At 38.7% G+C, this 13,220-nt stretch overlaps 1 protein-coding gene across 7 annotated transcripts in view; it reads left to right on the top strand.

Annotated features, from left to right (window-relative positions):
* TAF1 (TATA-box binding protein associated factor 1) overlaps nucleotides 1-13,220 on the top strand; it is an 85,457-nt gene that overhangs the window by 59,666 nt on the left and 12,571 nt on the right. The window contains exon 33 of one of the 7 annotated variants that reach the window (XR_007148879.1): nucleotides 8,155-8,285. The exons of the other annotated variants lie outside the window; for them this stretch is intronic. The gene's annotated coding sequence lies outside the window, so the exon portion shown is untranslated. The remainder of the gene's footprint in view (nucleotides 1-8,154; nucleotides 8,286-13,220) is intronic. 7 annotated transcript variants of the gene reach the window in all.

Genomic DNA, 13,220 nt, shown 5'->3' on the forward strand with positions numbered 1-13,220 from the left:
GCACTGTCAGCACAGAACTCGATGTGGGGCTCAAACTCACAAACCGCGAGTTCATGACCTGAGCCAAAACCAAGAGTCGGCCACTTAACTGACTGAACCACCCAGGTCCCCCTACTTCTGCATTTATTTTGTTCCATTGATCTAGGTATCTATCCCTCTGCATTGTACCATGATTACTGTAGCATATATATATATATATATATATATACACACACACACACACACACACACACACACACACATACACACACACATATATATAGTAAGTCTTGTCATCAGGTAGATTAATTCCTCTCACTTTATTCTTTTTTTTTAATTTTATTTTTTAAAATTTACATCCAAATTAGCATATAGTGCAACAATGATTTCAGGAGTAGATTCCTTAGTGCCCCTTACCCATTTAGCCCATCCCCCCTCCCACAACCCCTCCAGTAACCCTCCGTTCTCCATATTTATGGGTCTCATCCGTTTTGTCCCCCTCCCTGTTTTTATATTATTTTTGTTTCCCTTCCTTTATGTTAATCTGTTTTGTCTCTTAAACTCCTCATATGACTGAAGTCATATGATTTTTATCTTTCTCTGACTAATTTCACTTAGCATAATACCCTCTAGTTCCATCCACGTAGTTGCAAATGGCAAGATTTCATTCCTTTTGATTGCTGAGTAACACTTCATTGTATATATATATATATATACCACATCTTCTTTATCCATTCATCCATCAATGGACATGTAGGCTCTTTCCATACTTTAGCTATTGTTGATTGTGCGGCTATAAACATGGTGCATGTGTCCCTTTGAAACAGCACACCTGTATCCCTTGGATAAATGCCTAGTAATGCAGTTGCTGGGTCGTAGGGTAGTTCTATTTTTAGTTTTTTGAGGAACCTGCATACTGTTTTCCAGAGTGGCTGCACCAGCTTGCATTCCCATATTCTTTTTTTTTTTTAATGAAAGGGAAGTTTGTGTTTGTGTTCAACAAGTAAAAGGAATGAGGTAAAATATTTAATTCATATTCCAGTAGATTGAATTGTAGGAGACCTTACAATATATTATGTAACAGGCAGTATTAACTATTTAAAATAATAAAGATTTACATCAGTTTAATAACTTCAGAGAGGTTATTTTTTTTAATGCATTATAGGCAAACATGAGGTACCTAGAATGGTCTCAAGACATCACCTTAGGGATGGGGAGACTGTCTTGGAAATGGACATGAGGAGCCTCCAGAAATCTCCCCCAGTTCCAGGGCCATACTTGCAAAGTGGTGAGAGAGAACCAAATGCCCCCTTAGAGGGCTGTGGACATAAATCCCAAGGGAGTGGAGGCCAGGGAAAACTTGGGTACAGGTAGTTGCAGAAGTTTCTGGAAATAAGCAGGAAAGCTTGAAGACCTGCATGTTTTGCTGATGTCTGATAACAGCCTAGGGAGCTCTAGCTTTACCAGTGGATAAATTTGTTTGATCATTTTATATACTGTTTCCTTTCATGTCATCTTTCTCTTGTCCTGTTCAGCTTCTTCTCTTCAGTGTATACTCCTGTTCATAAGCTGAAATTCTTACTCTTACTCTATTTCTTATTTTTTGTTAATCATTGACAGTTTCCTACTGCTCATTTTATTAACCACACCGTCACTGTTTCCTCTGTTACCTCTTCTGTTCAGACTCCTGTATCTTTCATTTATAATCTGCCTTCACAAATAGATTTTTAATCCTGTTTCCTCTTGTCTTCATCCCTAATGTGTGTGTATTTTTTGTCTTCTCTATCATCTTGATGTTCATTGCCTTCTATTCCTTATCCAATTCATTCATCATTTATTCAGGTTTATATTTTTCCACCTTCCAGTATTTAAATCCTTTTTTCTCTTTCCAAATTAATTACTTTCCCTTATTCATCTATTAATGTTTCCACTCTAAAATATTTTGAAAATTATTCTATTTTAATAATATTCAAGGATATTCGTACTTTTTCTCTTTATTATTTCAGTCTCCCACACTCCCATCTTTTGTTTTTGTTACTGTGAGTTCCTTTTTTTTCCTCTATCATGTCCACTTTTCTTTCCTCCTTACTTCCTCTGTCCTCACAACTGTTTTGTTGCTTAAATCTTTGATTTTTTAAAAAATTATTTATTTTTAAATTTATATCCAAGTTAGTTAGCATATAGTGCAACAATGATTTCAGGAGTAGATTCCTTAGTGCCCCTTACCCATTTAGCCCATCCCCCCTCCCACAACCCCTCCAGTAACCCTCTGTTTGTTCTCCATATTTAAGAGTCTCTTTTTTTTTTTTATGAAATTTATTGATAAATTGGCTTCCATACAACACCCAGTGCTCATCCCAAAAGGTGCCCTCCTCAATACCCATCACCCACCCTCTCCTCCCTCCCACCCCCCATCAACCCTCAGTTTGTTCTCAGTTTTTAACAGTCTCTTATGCTTTGGCTCTCTCCCATTCTAACCTCTTTTTTTTTTTTCCTTCCCCTCCCCCATGGGTTCCTGTTAAGTTTCTCAGGATCCACATAAGAGTGAAACCATATGGTATCTGTCTTTCTCTGTATGGCTTATTTTACTTAGCATCACACTCTCCAGTTCCATCCACGTTGCTACAAAAGGCCATATTTCATTTTTTCTCATTGCCACGTAATATTCCATTGTGTATATACACCACAATTTCTTTATCCATTCATCAGTTGATGGACATTTAGGCTCTTTCCATAATTTGGCTATTGTTGAGAGTGCTGCTATGAACATTGGGGTACAAGTGGCCCTATGCATCAGTACTCCTGTATCCCTTGGATAAATTCCTAGCAGTGCTATTGCTGGGTCATAGGGTAGGTCTATTTTTAATTTTCTGAGGAACCTCCACACTGCTTTCCAGAGCGGCTGCACCAATTTGCATTCCCACCAACAGTGCAAGAGGGTTCCCGTTTCTCCACATTCTCTCCAGCATCTATAGTCTCCTGATTTGTTCATTTTGGCCACTCTGACTGGCGTGAGGTGATACCTGAGTGTGGTTTTGATTTGTATTTCCCTGATAAGGAGCGACGCTGAACATCTTTTCATGTGCCTGTTGGCCATCCGGATGTCTTCTTTAGAGAAGTGTCTATTCATGTTTTCTGCCCATTTCTTCACTGGGTTATTTGTTTTTTGGGTGTGGAGTTTGGTGAGCTCTTTATAGATTTTGGATACTAGCCCTTTGTCCGATATGTCATTTGCGAATATCTTTTCCCATTCCGTTGGTTGCCTTTTAGTTTTGTTGGTTGTTTCCTTTGCTGTGCAGAAGCTTTTTATCTTCATAAGGTCCCAGTAATTCACTTTTGCTTTTAATTCCCTTGCCTTTGGGGATGTGTCGAGTAAGAGATTGCTACGGCTGAGGTCAGAGAGGTCTTTTCCTGCTTTCTCCTCTAGGGTTTTGATGGTTTCCTGTCTCACATTTAGGTCCTTTATCCATTTTGAGTTTATTTTTGTGAATGGTGTGAGAAAGTGGTCTAGTTTCAACCTTCTGCATGTTGCTGTCCAGTTCTCCCAGCACCATTTGTTAAAGAGGCTGTCTTTTTTCCATTGGATGTTCTTTCCTGCTTTGTCAAAGATGAGTTGGCCATACGTTTGTGGCTCTAGTTCTGGGGTTTCTATTCTATTCCATTGGTCTATGTGTCTGTTTTTGTGCCAATCTTTGATTTTTTAAAAATGTTTTTAATGTTTCTTTATTTTTGAGAGACAGAGACAGAGTGTGAGTGGGGAAGAGTCAGAGAAAGAGGGAGACACAGAATCTGAAGCAGGCTCCAGGCTCTGAGCTACCAGCACAGAGCCCAACATGGGGCTTGAATTCACAGACTGCGATATCATGACCCGAGCCAAAGTCAGATGCTTAACCAACTAAGCCACCCAGGATCCCCTAAATCTTTGATTTTTAATTCATGTTTCCATTTTTCCATTTACTGTAATAACTTATCTTTCTCCTTCTTGGTATATTTTGGTTTTTTTCATTTCTCTATTTCCATTGCTCTGCCATCCAGTTTCTGTCACTTGTAAGGGCTTTCTGATATTTAGGTTACATGAATTTATATCTAAGTTTTAAGACTTTTTGTTATTCCTATTAGGGAGGAAATCCTTTTCCTCTACCCCCTTATGTTGGGTATGGAGGCATGCAACCCAAGCTGACAAAAGAGTTGAATGGGAGATAAACCCCAAATTTATTCATGTGTCTGTGGGAGTTTACAAAAGTGTAGCTCGTGAATAGCTAAGATCAAGAGCTTATGCACCTAACTTCTAAAAAAAATGGGAAGGGGAAGAAAGGGCTTCTATGGGAAGAACAAATTGGTTTCTAGGGGAACAAACAGAAGATAAGAAAAGTTTGTGATGATTATTGTCTATGCAGGTGTGAGTGGTATTTTCTGTTGTTCTCAAGCTGCCAGTGAAGGGAATTTGTAAGTGTCATTCCCAGAAGTTTCTACTTTAGTGACATAGGGGAAGCGCCTAGCAGGCTTTCCCTGCGCCTGCATCTGTTGAATTTCGAATGTCTTAAGGTTAAAGTAATCTTCTGAGAGTCAGCTGGGTCCCCACAATCCTATCTAATTGTTCTGGTAGCAGTTTCTTACTTAGAAAACCAATGCTTCTAAATGAAAACTTCTTTTTTCTTGATTTCCTAAAATCCCTAATTTAATGCTTTCTCATTCTTGACATATATCCTAATATATTTTCTATTTCTTGTTAGGATTAACTTTTTCCATAATCCTTTTTGCACCTGTGCCTTTTTTTTATTTGCACAATTTTCTTTAGGTTCTTGACTGCCCTCACTTGCTTTCTTTTTGTCTTTTCCTGCTCATTCTGTTCAGCTCATTTCCTGGCTGAGATGGCACTACCTTTGTTCTCTCCTGTTCTGTTCTGTTTCTAGTTGCACTTGTACCTTCACATTCTTTGTCCCTCCCTTTTCTTTTCCATTTTGATTAACCATTGTCTCCTGATTTTAATTCTCCTTCACATTTATTTTAAACATTCTCTTCAATACAGCCTTGTTTTTCTAATTTCTTAGTTCTTCATCCTCTTCTAATCTAACAAGATTTTAGAAACAACTTGTCAAGCTCAATGTAACAAAAGGGTATAGATTTTGTTGGAAATTGTGTTGAATTTTAAATATTGGTGAGGACTGTCACTTTGTGATGTAGGGTATTACGATTTATAAATGTTCTATGTAGAATATTTTCTTTCTTAACAGTGTTCAACAGATTTGTACAATTTTACCCAAGAAATTCTTGCACAAATTTGAGATTATTTCATAGTATTATTATTACAAATCCTAAATTTTCTAAAATTACACTGCCTAAAGAAAATAACTTCTAAAATAATGAGATGTGTTACCACTTTAATACTTTTTTTCTAGGGCTTTAAACTTATTTTGAGTGTTGACCATCTTATAATCAGTGAATAATGACAATTACATCTTTTCATTTTCTAGAATGCTTATTCTTTTTTGTTTGTTTGTTTACCACATATATTAGGAGCTAAAATGCAATAAAACGTGTGGACATGATAGTTGGTATAGTTCTAACATTATTGATTTAAAAGAGCATTGGGCTTCATGATTTATTAGTTTGTTCTATGTTTATATTAGTTAACTACCTTGCATAAAGTCAATAATCTCCTTTATGTTTATAATATATTAAGGGCTTAAATTTTTATAATAAATGAATATTGAATATAAAAAATTATTTTTGAGAGAGAGCTCAAGTGGTGGAGGGGCAGTGAGAGGGGGACAGAGGATCGGAAGTGGGCTCTGCACTGACAGCAGCAAGCCTGATGTGGGGCTCAAATCACAAACCCTGAGATCATGACCTGAGCCGAAGTCTGACGCTCAGCTGACTGAGCCACGCAGGCGCCCCCTCCCTTTATTCTTTCTATAAATTTTATTTTTCTTTGGCCTTCTTACTCATATTTTAGAGAAGTCTTTATATACATACAGAGAAGTCTTGCCAAGATTTTGATAAGAATTGAGGTAAACCTGGAGATCAGTTTTGGGGAAAATTGACATGGTTATTGATCCTGTCTTATTGTTCGTACGTATTAGATCTCTCTCATTCTTTTTAATGCATCCCATAGCATAGATATATGTATCAATTTATTTAACCATCCCCCCTGTTGGGTATTTAAAGTGTTTGTATAATGCTGGCTTGCAAACCTCTTTCCACTATTTTTTTTTAAACGTTTATTTATTTTTGAGACAGAGAGAGACAGAGCATGAACGGGGGAGGGTCAGAGAGAGAGGGAGACACAGAATCTGAAACAGGCTCCAGGCTCTGAGCGGTCAGCACAGAGCCCGACGCGGGGCTCAAACTCACGGACCGCGAGATTGTGACCTGAGCCGAAGTCGGACGCCCAACCAACTGAGCCACCCAGGCGCCCCTCTTTTCACTATTTTTATATTTCATTGATATTGTGCACTTTTAGGGAATATTTCTATAGGAAATTTTGATATATGTTCTAAAATTGTGTTCTAAAAAGCTGTACCTCTTCATAGTGAAAAACAACAGTGAGAATGCCTGTTCCCCTACAACTTCTACAACATCGGAATTATCAGTGTTTAAAAATCTTTACCAATGAAATTATTTCTGTAAATTCAAGTATATAACTGAAGTGAAATTTTTCCATCTTAAAAAATTACATGCTCCTTAAAAAAATCAAACCATACAGAATTATAAAAAGTGAAAAGGAAAAATCTTCCCATCTTTCTCCTTTTCCCCATCCCATTCTCTAGAGTGGCCACTGCCAGATTTGATGTGAAGCATCCTGGACCTTTTTCTATACATACATATACTTTTTTGACAAAAGAAATCACATATTTACATTTTGTTCTACAGTTTTATTTTTTCACTTGATAGTATGTTATGGACAATTTTTCATTCATGTAAGTATGTCATCTTGTTTAAGTGAAATCTATTTGTATATGACTCAAAGGAAAAAGAGCTAGGGGTGCCTGGGTGGCTCAGTCGGTTAAGCATCTGACTTCAGCTCAGGTCATGATCTCACAGCTCATGGGTTCAAACCCTGTGTCAGGCTCTGTGCTGACAGCATAGACAGAGCTTGGAGTCTGCTTCGGATTCTGGGTCTCCCTCTCTCGCTGCCCCTCCCCCACTTGCACTCTGTCTCTTTCTCTCTCTCTCAAAAAATGAATAAACATCTAAAAATTTAAAGGAAAAAAGGGGTGCCTGCATGGCTCAGTCGGTTGAGCGTCTGACTTGGGCTCAGGTCACGATCTCACGGTTTGTGGGTTCGGGCCCTTCATGGGGCTCTGTGCTGACAACTCGGAGCCTGGAGCCTGCTTCAGATTCTGTGTCTCCCTCTCTCTCTGCCCCTCCCCCGCTCACGCTCTGGCTCTCTCTCTGTCTCTCAAAAATGAATAAATGTTAAAAAAAATTTTAAATAAAAAATTAAAGAAAAAAGAGCTAAATGAATGTCATTATGAATGTTTCTGCAAAAGATACTGAAATTGAATTTCTACTCTAAAAAAAATATGCTGTGGCTGAAGGGAGAGGGAGATTGTCCAGTGGTCGCTGTCGTTTGAATTTTCATTTCTATGAGAATACTGCTTTGTTCAGGAATTCGATTTCTGCTTAAAATTTGATAGGAAATATACGATGTCTATAACTTGCTAGCCCTCTTGTGTACTATATTGAGCTAGTAGATAGATAGATAGCAAGTATGAGGCAGCATCTCCCTGAAGTCTTGTGCTTGTGATGAGTAAGATGGTATAATATGCCAATAAGCAAATATGTACCAGAATATATTAAGGCTACAACAAAGTCCATATTTAAAAAATATCATAGGAGAAAGTAAAGATTATTACTTACTAAAAGAAAAAGGAGACTCAAGAAAAAAACAGGCTTTCTTTCAGCGCTGGAGTTTGTGTAATGTATTTCCAGGGCACCTCTGTGGTGTCAGGAGAAACCAAACAAAACCTGAACATGAGGGATACAAATCAGTGTTAACTTCCTCCATGTTTATTCTTTATAAGCTATTGTAGTTGATATCATGTAGAGTTGGGCCAAGAGTACGGAAAGAAAAATGGCCACAGGTAGACTTAATGGTCTAAATCTAATAAGTGATTGCTGTAAGCTACGTGTAGACAGGAACCATGTCTGTCTTTTATCCCTGGTGCTTAGGGTAATGTTTGGCACATAGTAGAGACTCAGTAAATATCTGTTGCGTGAACGAATGGCCAGAGGTGGAGCTGCAGTGCCAAGAAAGGAGAGTGGTGCTTCAGAAGCCATGGGATTAGAGTTTTAAGGAAGAAGTAAGTATCTGCTGCAAACACAACACAGGGCTTCCAAAGTCAAGTATGAAAAATGTTCACCACATTCGGCAGTTAGCACATCACTGTTGACTTGAAGAGAACAATTTTTATGAAGTCTTCTTTTTTTTTTTTTTTAATTTTTTTTCAATGTTTTTATTTATTTTTGGGACAGAGAGAGACAGAGCATGAACGGGGGAGGGGCAGAGAGAGAGGGAGACACAGAATCGGAAACAGGCTCCAGGCTCCGAGCCATCAGCCCAGAGCCTGACGCGGGGCTCGAACTCACGGACCACGAGATCGTGACCTGGCTGAAGTCGGCCGCTTAACCGACTGCGCCACCCAGGCGCCCCTATGAAGTCTTCTTTAACACTGCTTCATTCTATGACACATTGCTACTTCCTCTACAGTCCCTTATTACTTTCTCCATTATTGAAATTGTGAGTGTATAATCTTCATGAGGCGATGAAAGGCATCAAGGTCAAGGACCTGTCTTGTTTTTGTTAGTTTGTTCTGTTTTGTTTTTTAATTTTTATCTTTGTATCACCAGAACCTGGCACTGTACTTGGCTTAAAAATGAAGAGTTAAGGCCTGTTATGAATTGTACTCTACAGGAAAAGGTGTTTTGAAGTCATTATGTGGTTATTTTTTCCAATGGCTGTAGAGATATGATGTGACTGTTTAGCCAAGACTGTGTTATATGCATTTTTTAAAAATTTTAATGTGTATTTATTTTTGAGAGAGAGAGAGACAGAGCGCAAGTGGGGAAGGGACAGAGAGAGAGGGAGACACAGAATCTGAAACAAGCTCCAGGTTCTGAGCTGTCCGCACAGAGCCCAATGCGGAGCTCGAACTCGAGAACGGTGAGATCATAACCTGAGCCGAAGTCGGATGCTTAACCGACTGAGCCACCCAGGCGCCCCGTATGTATTTTTTTAAGTTGCCGAATGGAATAGTGGTTCATTTAGGAAAGAAAGAAGCATTTTCAGGTTCTTTAGGGCTTTTCATCAGATAGTCCTGAATGTAAATCATACCTTTGTCCAGTGAGATTTATTACCCCAGTTCCCCTCTGGATAGTTTCTGGCTTCTTGAATTTCTGGTCCAGATTCTGAGTGAGGTTCTGTTACTCCAGTTTGAGAGATCAGACCTCTTATCTTGGAAACTAAACATCTTAATTTGCATTTGATCCACATTCTATATAATGTAAAGAGCCTAGCTACAGTCTCGAAGATTAGATTTACTTCTCTTTTTACCTTTTCTGGACCTAGTTTGTGATAAATATCTAAGAATTGAGAGAGTTCAAGCTCAGTTTCTTTGGGATCTGTGGACCATTGTATAGTTTCTTTAGGAATTAGCTATATGGATTTCCTCTCTCTTTTTAAATCTGGCACTGATTTTTTTAAGGGAGCTTTCTACTGCTACTAGGATTTGATTTGATTTTTTAATTTTAATTATTCACATTGGAACACGTGCGTATCCCCCTGCACCGTTCACTGTCAGATAATACTTTAGGTTTGTTTTGGCAGAGTACTCATTTTCTTAGGAGGAAGGTTATTTTGGGTATCGACAGAAAGATTCTCAAAGGATATGTGAGCTTGAGAGTGATCACAAACATCCTTTTCTCCTTGGTTGAGCAGGACTGCTCACCAACTTGACTGGTATTTTCACTGAAACCTTTCAGGAAGCAATAATACTTGTTTTCCCTCTCTCACCAGAACCATGAAGCTTGCAGCTTTCTTCTCACATCTCTGCAGAGGTCAATTAACTTAGAAATGACAAAAAGAATTTTCTTGATTTGGGTGGAAAATCAGCCTTCCTGAGCTGTCATTGGAATTACCACTACTTAAGGACATTTGGATTTGAATTCTATATGATTCTGTAGGTTACTGCCAATCCTTATTTGAAATAAGGCCAAGTATAGATTTATTTCCTTGACAAGACATTTGCAATTACATTGCTCTGATTTAAGGAGAGAGAGAAAAGCAAAGTATATTTGGAAAAACATTTCTTTTTATAAACGGGTAGCTTATTCTCCTGTAGGGCACAGTGATAATTCATAGATGGCCTTATCTTTCATTCATTTTTGTGTTGTTTTGGGAATCACTCGTTAAAAAATTAGTTCTGGTTTTCTGTGTTGTGACCCTTTAGGGACTAGGAAATTGAATTCACTTTCCACTTACTCCTTTTCCCCCTATGATAGCTCCGGCACCTTTATTATTCCCACAGAGACCCTGTTAGTTTATATGTCTCTTTGCTGGACTCCTCTTTTCTTCCTAATCTGTGAGGCCTACTGTTGATCATCCTACTTCTAGTAAGCTCCTGACTGCTGCAGAATAGCAGTATTTTTAGCTTTATGGAAATGGTGTGGTTATAGACCCTTTTGAGAGTCTGATGAAAAACCATGGATCTTCCACCCAGAAAACTGTATATTACATATAGAATTTTGTTTAGTTTCAGTACATTCATGGATCTCTTTATCTCATTACCACCCCATTCAAGAATTCCTGGGATAAGAAAACATCTGGGTGTCTTATCCTTTTGGGGTGGGTATGCATTTATTTATTTATTTATTGAGGTGTCTTGAGATACAATGTTATATTAATTGCAGTTGTACATCATAGGGATTCGACAATTCTATACATCACACTATTCTCAACACAGTAGTGGTGACAATAGTCGCCGTCTGTCAGCGTACAACTCTGTTGCAATATTATTAACCATGTTCCCTATGCTGTAGTTTTCACCTCTGAGACTTACTTATTTTAGAACTGGAAGTTTGTACCTCTTAATACCCTTCACCTATTTCACCCATGCTCCCACCCACCACCCCTCTGGCAACCACCAGTTCGTTCTCTGTATTTTAAGAGTCTGTTTTTTGTTTGCTTGTTCATTTTGGGGGGGGGGGGTTTAGATTCCATATATAAGTGAAATCATATGGCATTTGTCTTTCCCTGTCTGACTTAGCATTATACCCTCTAGCTCCATCCGTGTTGTTGCAAATGGCAAGGTTTCATTCTTTTTAATGGCTGAATAATACTGCATTGTGTACGTGTGTGTGTGTGTGTGTGTGTGTGTGTGTGTACACCACATCTTTATCCAGTCATCTCTTGATGACACTTGCACTGCTTCCATATCTTGGCTGCTGTAAATAATGGTGCAAAAAACATGGGGGTGCATGTATCTTTTCAACGTAGTGTTTTCATTTCCTTTGGGCAAATTAGATATTTTATCCTTTTTTGTTCATGTTAAAAATGGTTTGCCAACTCCACCACCATCTTTTATCAAAAATACTTCAAAGCTATTTTGCATTTAGTAGAGTAATAGAGTTAAATAGCTGAACCCCTTGTCATGCTTGAGAGCACAGACTTAAAAACTGAGAAGGCACACAAACAGCTAGCAATCCAAACACATGGACAAGGACAGGTATATCAGCTATGTAAATAAGTGTGTGTGTTTTTATATATTTTGGGGTTATTATTAGTGGGTATTTCTTTAGTTATATACTGCAAAGAAAATGGGGAAGGAAGAGGTTCCATCTGCAAAATATTTTTAATGTGTATTTTTGATAGAGAGAGTGTGAGCAGGGGAGGGCAGAGAGAGTGGGGGAGACATGGAATCTGAAGCAGGCTCCAGGCTCTGAGCTGTCAGCACAGACCCCGGCGCGGGGCTTGAACTTACAAACCGCGAGATCATGACCTGAGCCGAAGTCAGATGCTTAACCAACTGAGCCACCCAGGCGCCCCTAATTTTTCCTGTATTTTAAAGAAGAGCATTGAGGTGTTAAAGGGTTAGTTGAGGTTTAGGTTTCAAAACTGAAGTCATGTAAGGTCTGTATTCTTCATGTATAGGCTGGAATTGTAACTACAAGGCAAGTCCCCATAGGTAGCGTTGTCAGCATACCATAAGCAGTTCTTGTTTGCATTGGCTTGCAGAAAGAGGCCTGTGGCCTGTATGCAGCCTATTTACTCGAGCATCCTGTATTGCTATCAACAAGAGCAAGCTTATCTGAGAACTTTTGCAGTCTGTCTCCCTCAGTATTTTGAGGACCAGGCTACTGGTGGCCGTAGGAGATTAGAGCTCTGGAAATTTGAGCTGCGGGCTTATCACTGAAACTGTCCTTGATGGTGAGCCAGCTCTGGCTGGCTGTATGTGTGTCCTAAATATCTTGATGGAGGACTTTGTTTTCTTTCTAGTTTATTTTTGTTTGTCACAGTCAGCTTGTGTAAGGATACAACTTTGAAAGAATACATCTTTGAAAGAACACATGGCCTATCTGAGATTTTAACTGAAAGAGACTTCTTTGTTCATATAATAGCTTATAATAATCAGAGTAGGTCTGGCATGAAAGTTGCACATATACACATGGTGTATTTTTTAGCCTTTGCATCCTAATAAATACTAGGTTTAATTCAGGGATCACCTACCCTGTGAAGTCTTTCCTAATTCCTTTTTCCCCCCTCACTTCCCAGAATTGGCCACTTCCTCCTCTGTGCCTCTACTGAGCCCTGTATGAATTTTTTCACTTCATTCTGTTGCCCTATTTGTTTAAAAAAATTTTTTTAATGTTTTATTTATTTTTAAGACAGAGAGAGACAGAGCATGAGTGGGGATGGGGCAGAGAGAGAGGGAGACACAGAATCCAAAGCAGGCTCCAGGCTCCGAGCTGTCAGCACAGAGCCCGATGCAGGACTCGAACTCATGAACCATGAGATCATGACCTGAGCCGAAGTCGGACACTCAACCGACTGAGCCACCCAGGCGCCCCTGCCCTATTTGTTTATATTCTATCTTACTCTACTAGACTTTAAGTTTCTTGAGGATATGGTCTGTATCGTCCTCATTTCTGTCTGGCACATAGAAAGTATTCAAAAATGTTTTAAGAATGAATGGGTAAATGAACAGTATATTAAAGAATAATTAAAGTTAAGGATTAAAACC

Source organism: Prionailurus viverrinus, chromosome X (assembly GCF_022837055.1).
Source record: "Prionailurus viverrinus isolate Anna chromosome X, UM_Priviv_1.0, whole genome shotgun sequence".
Taxonomy (NCBI): domain Eukaryota; kingdom Metazoa; phylum Chordata; class Mammalia; order Carnivora; family Felidae; genus Prionailurus; species Prionailurus viverrinus.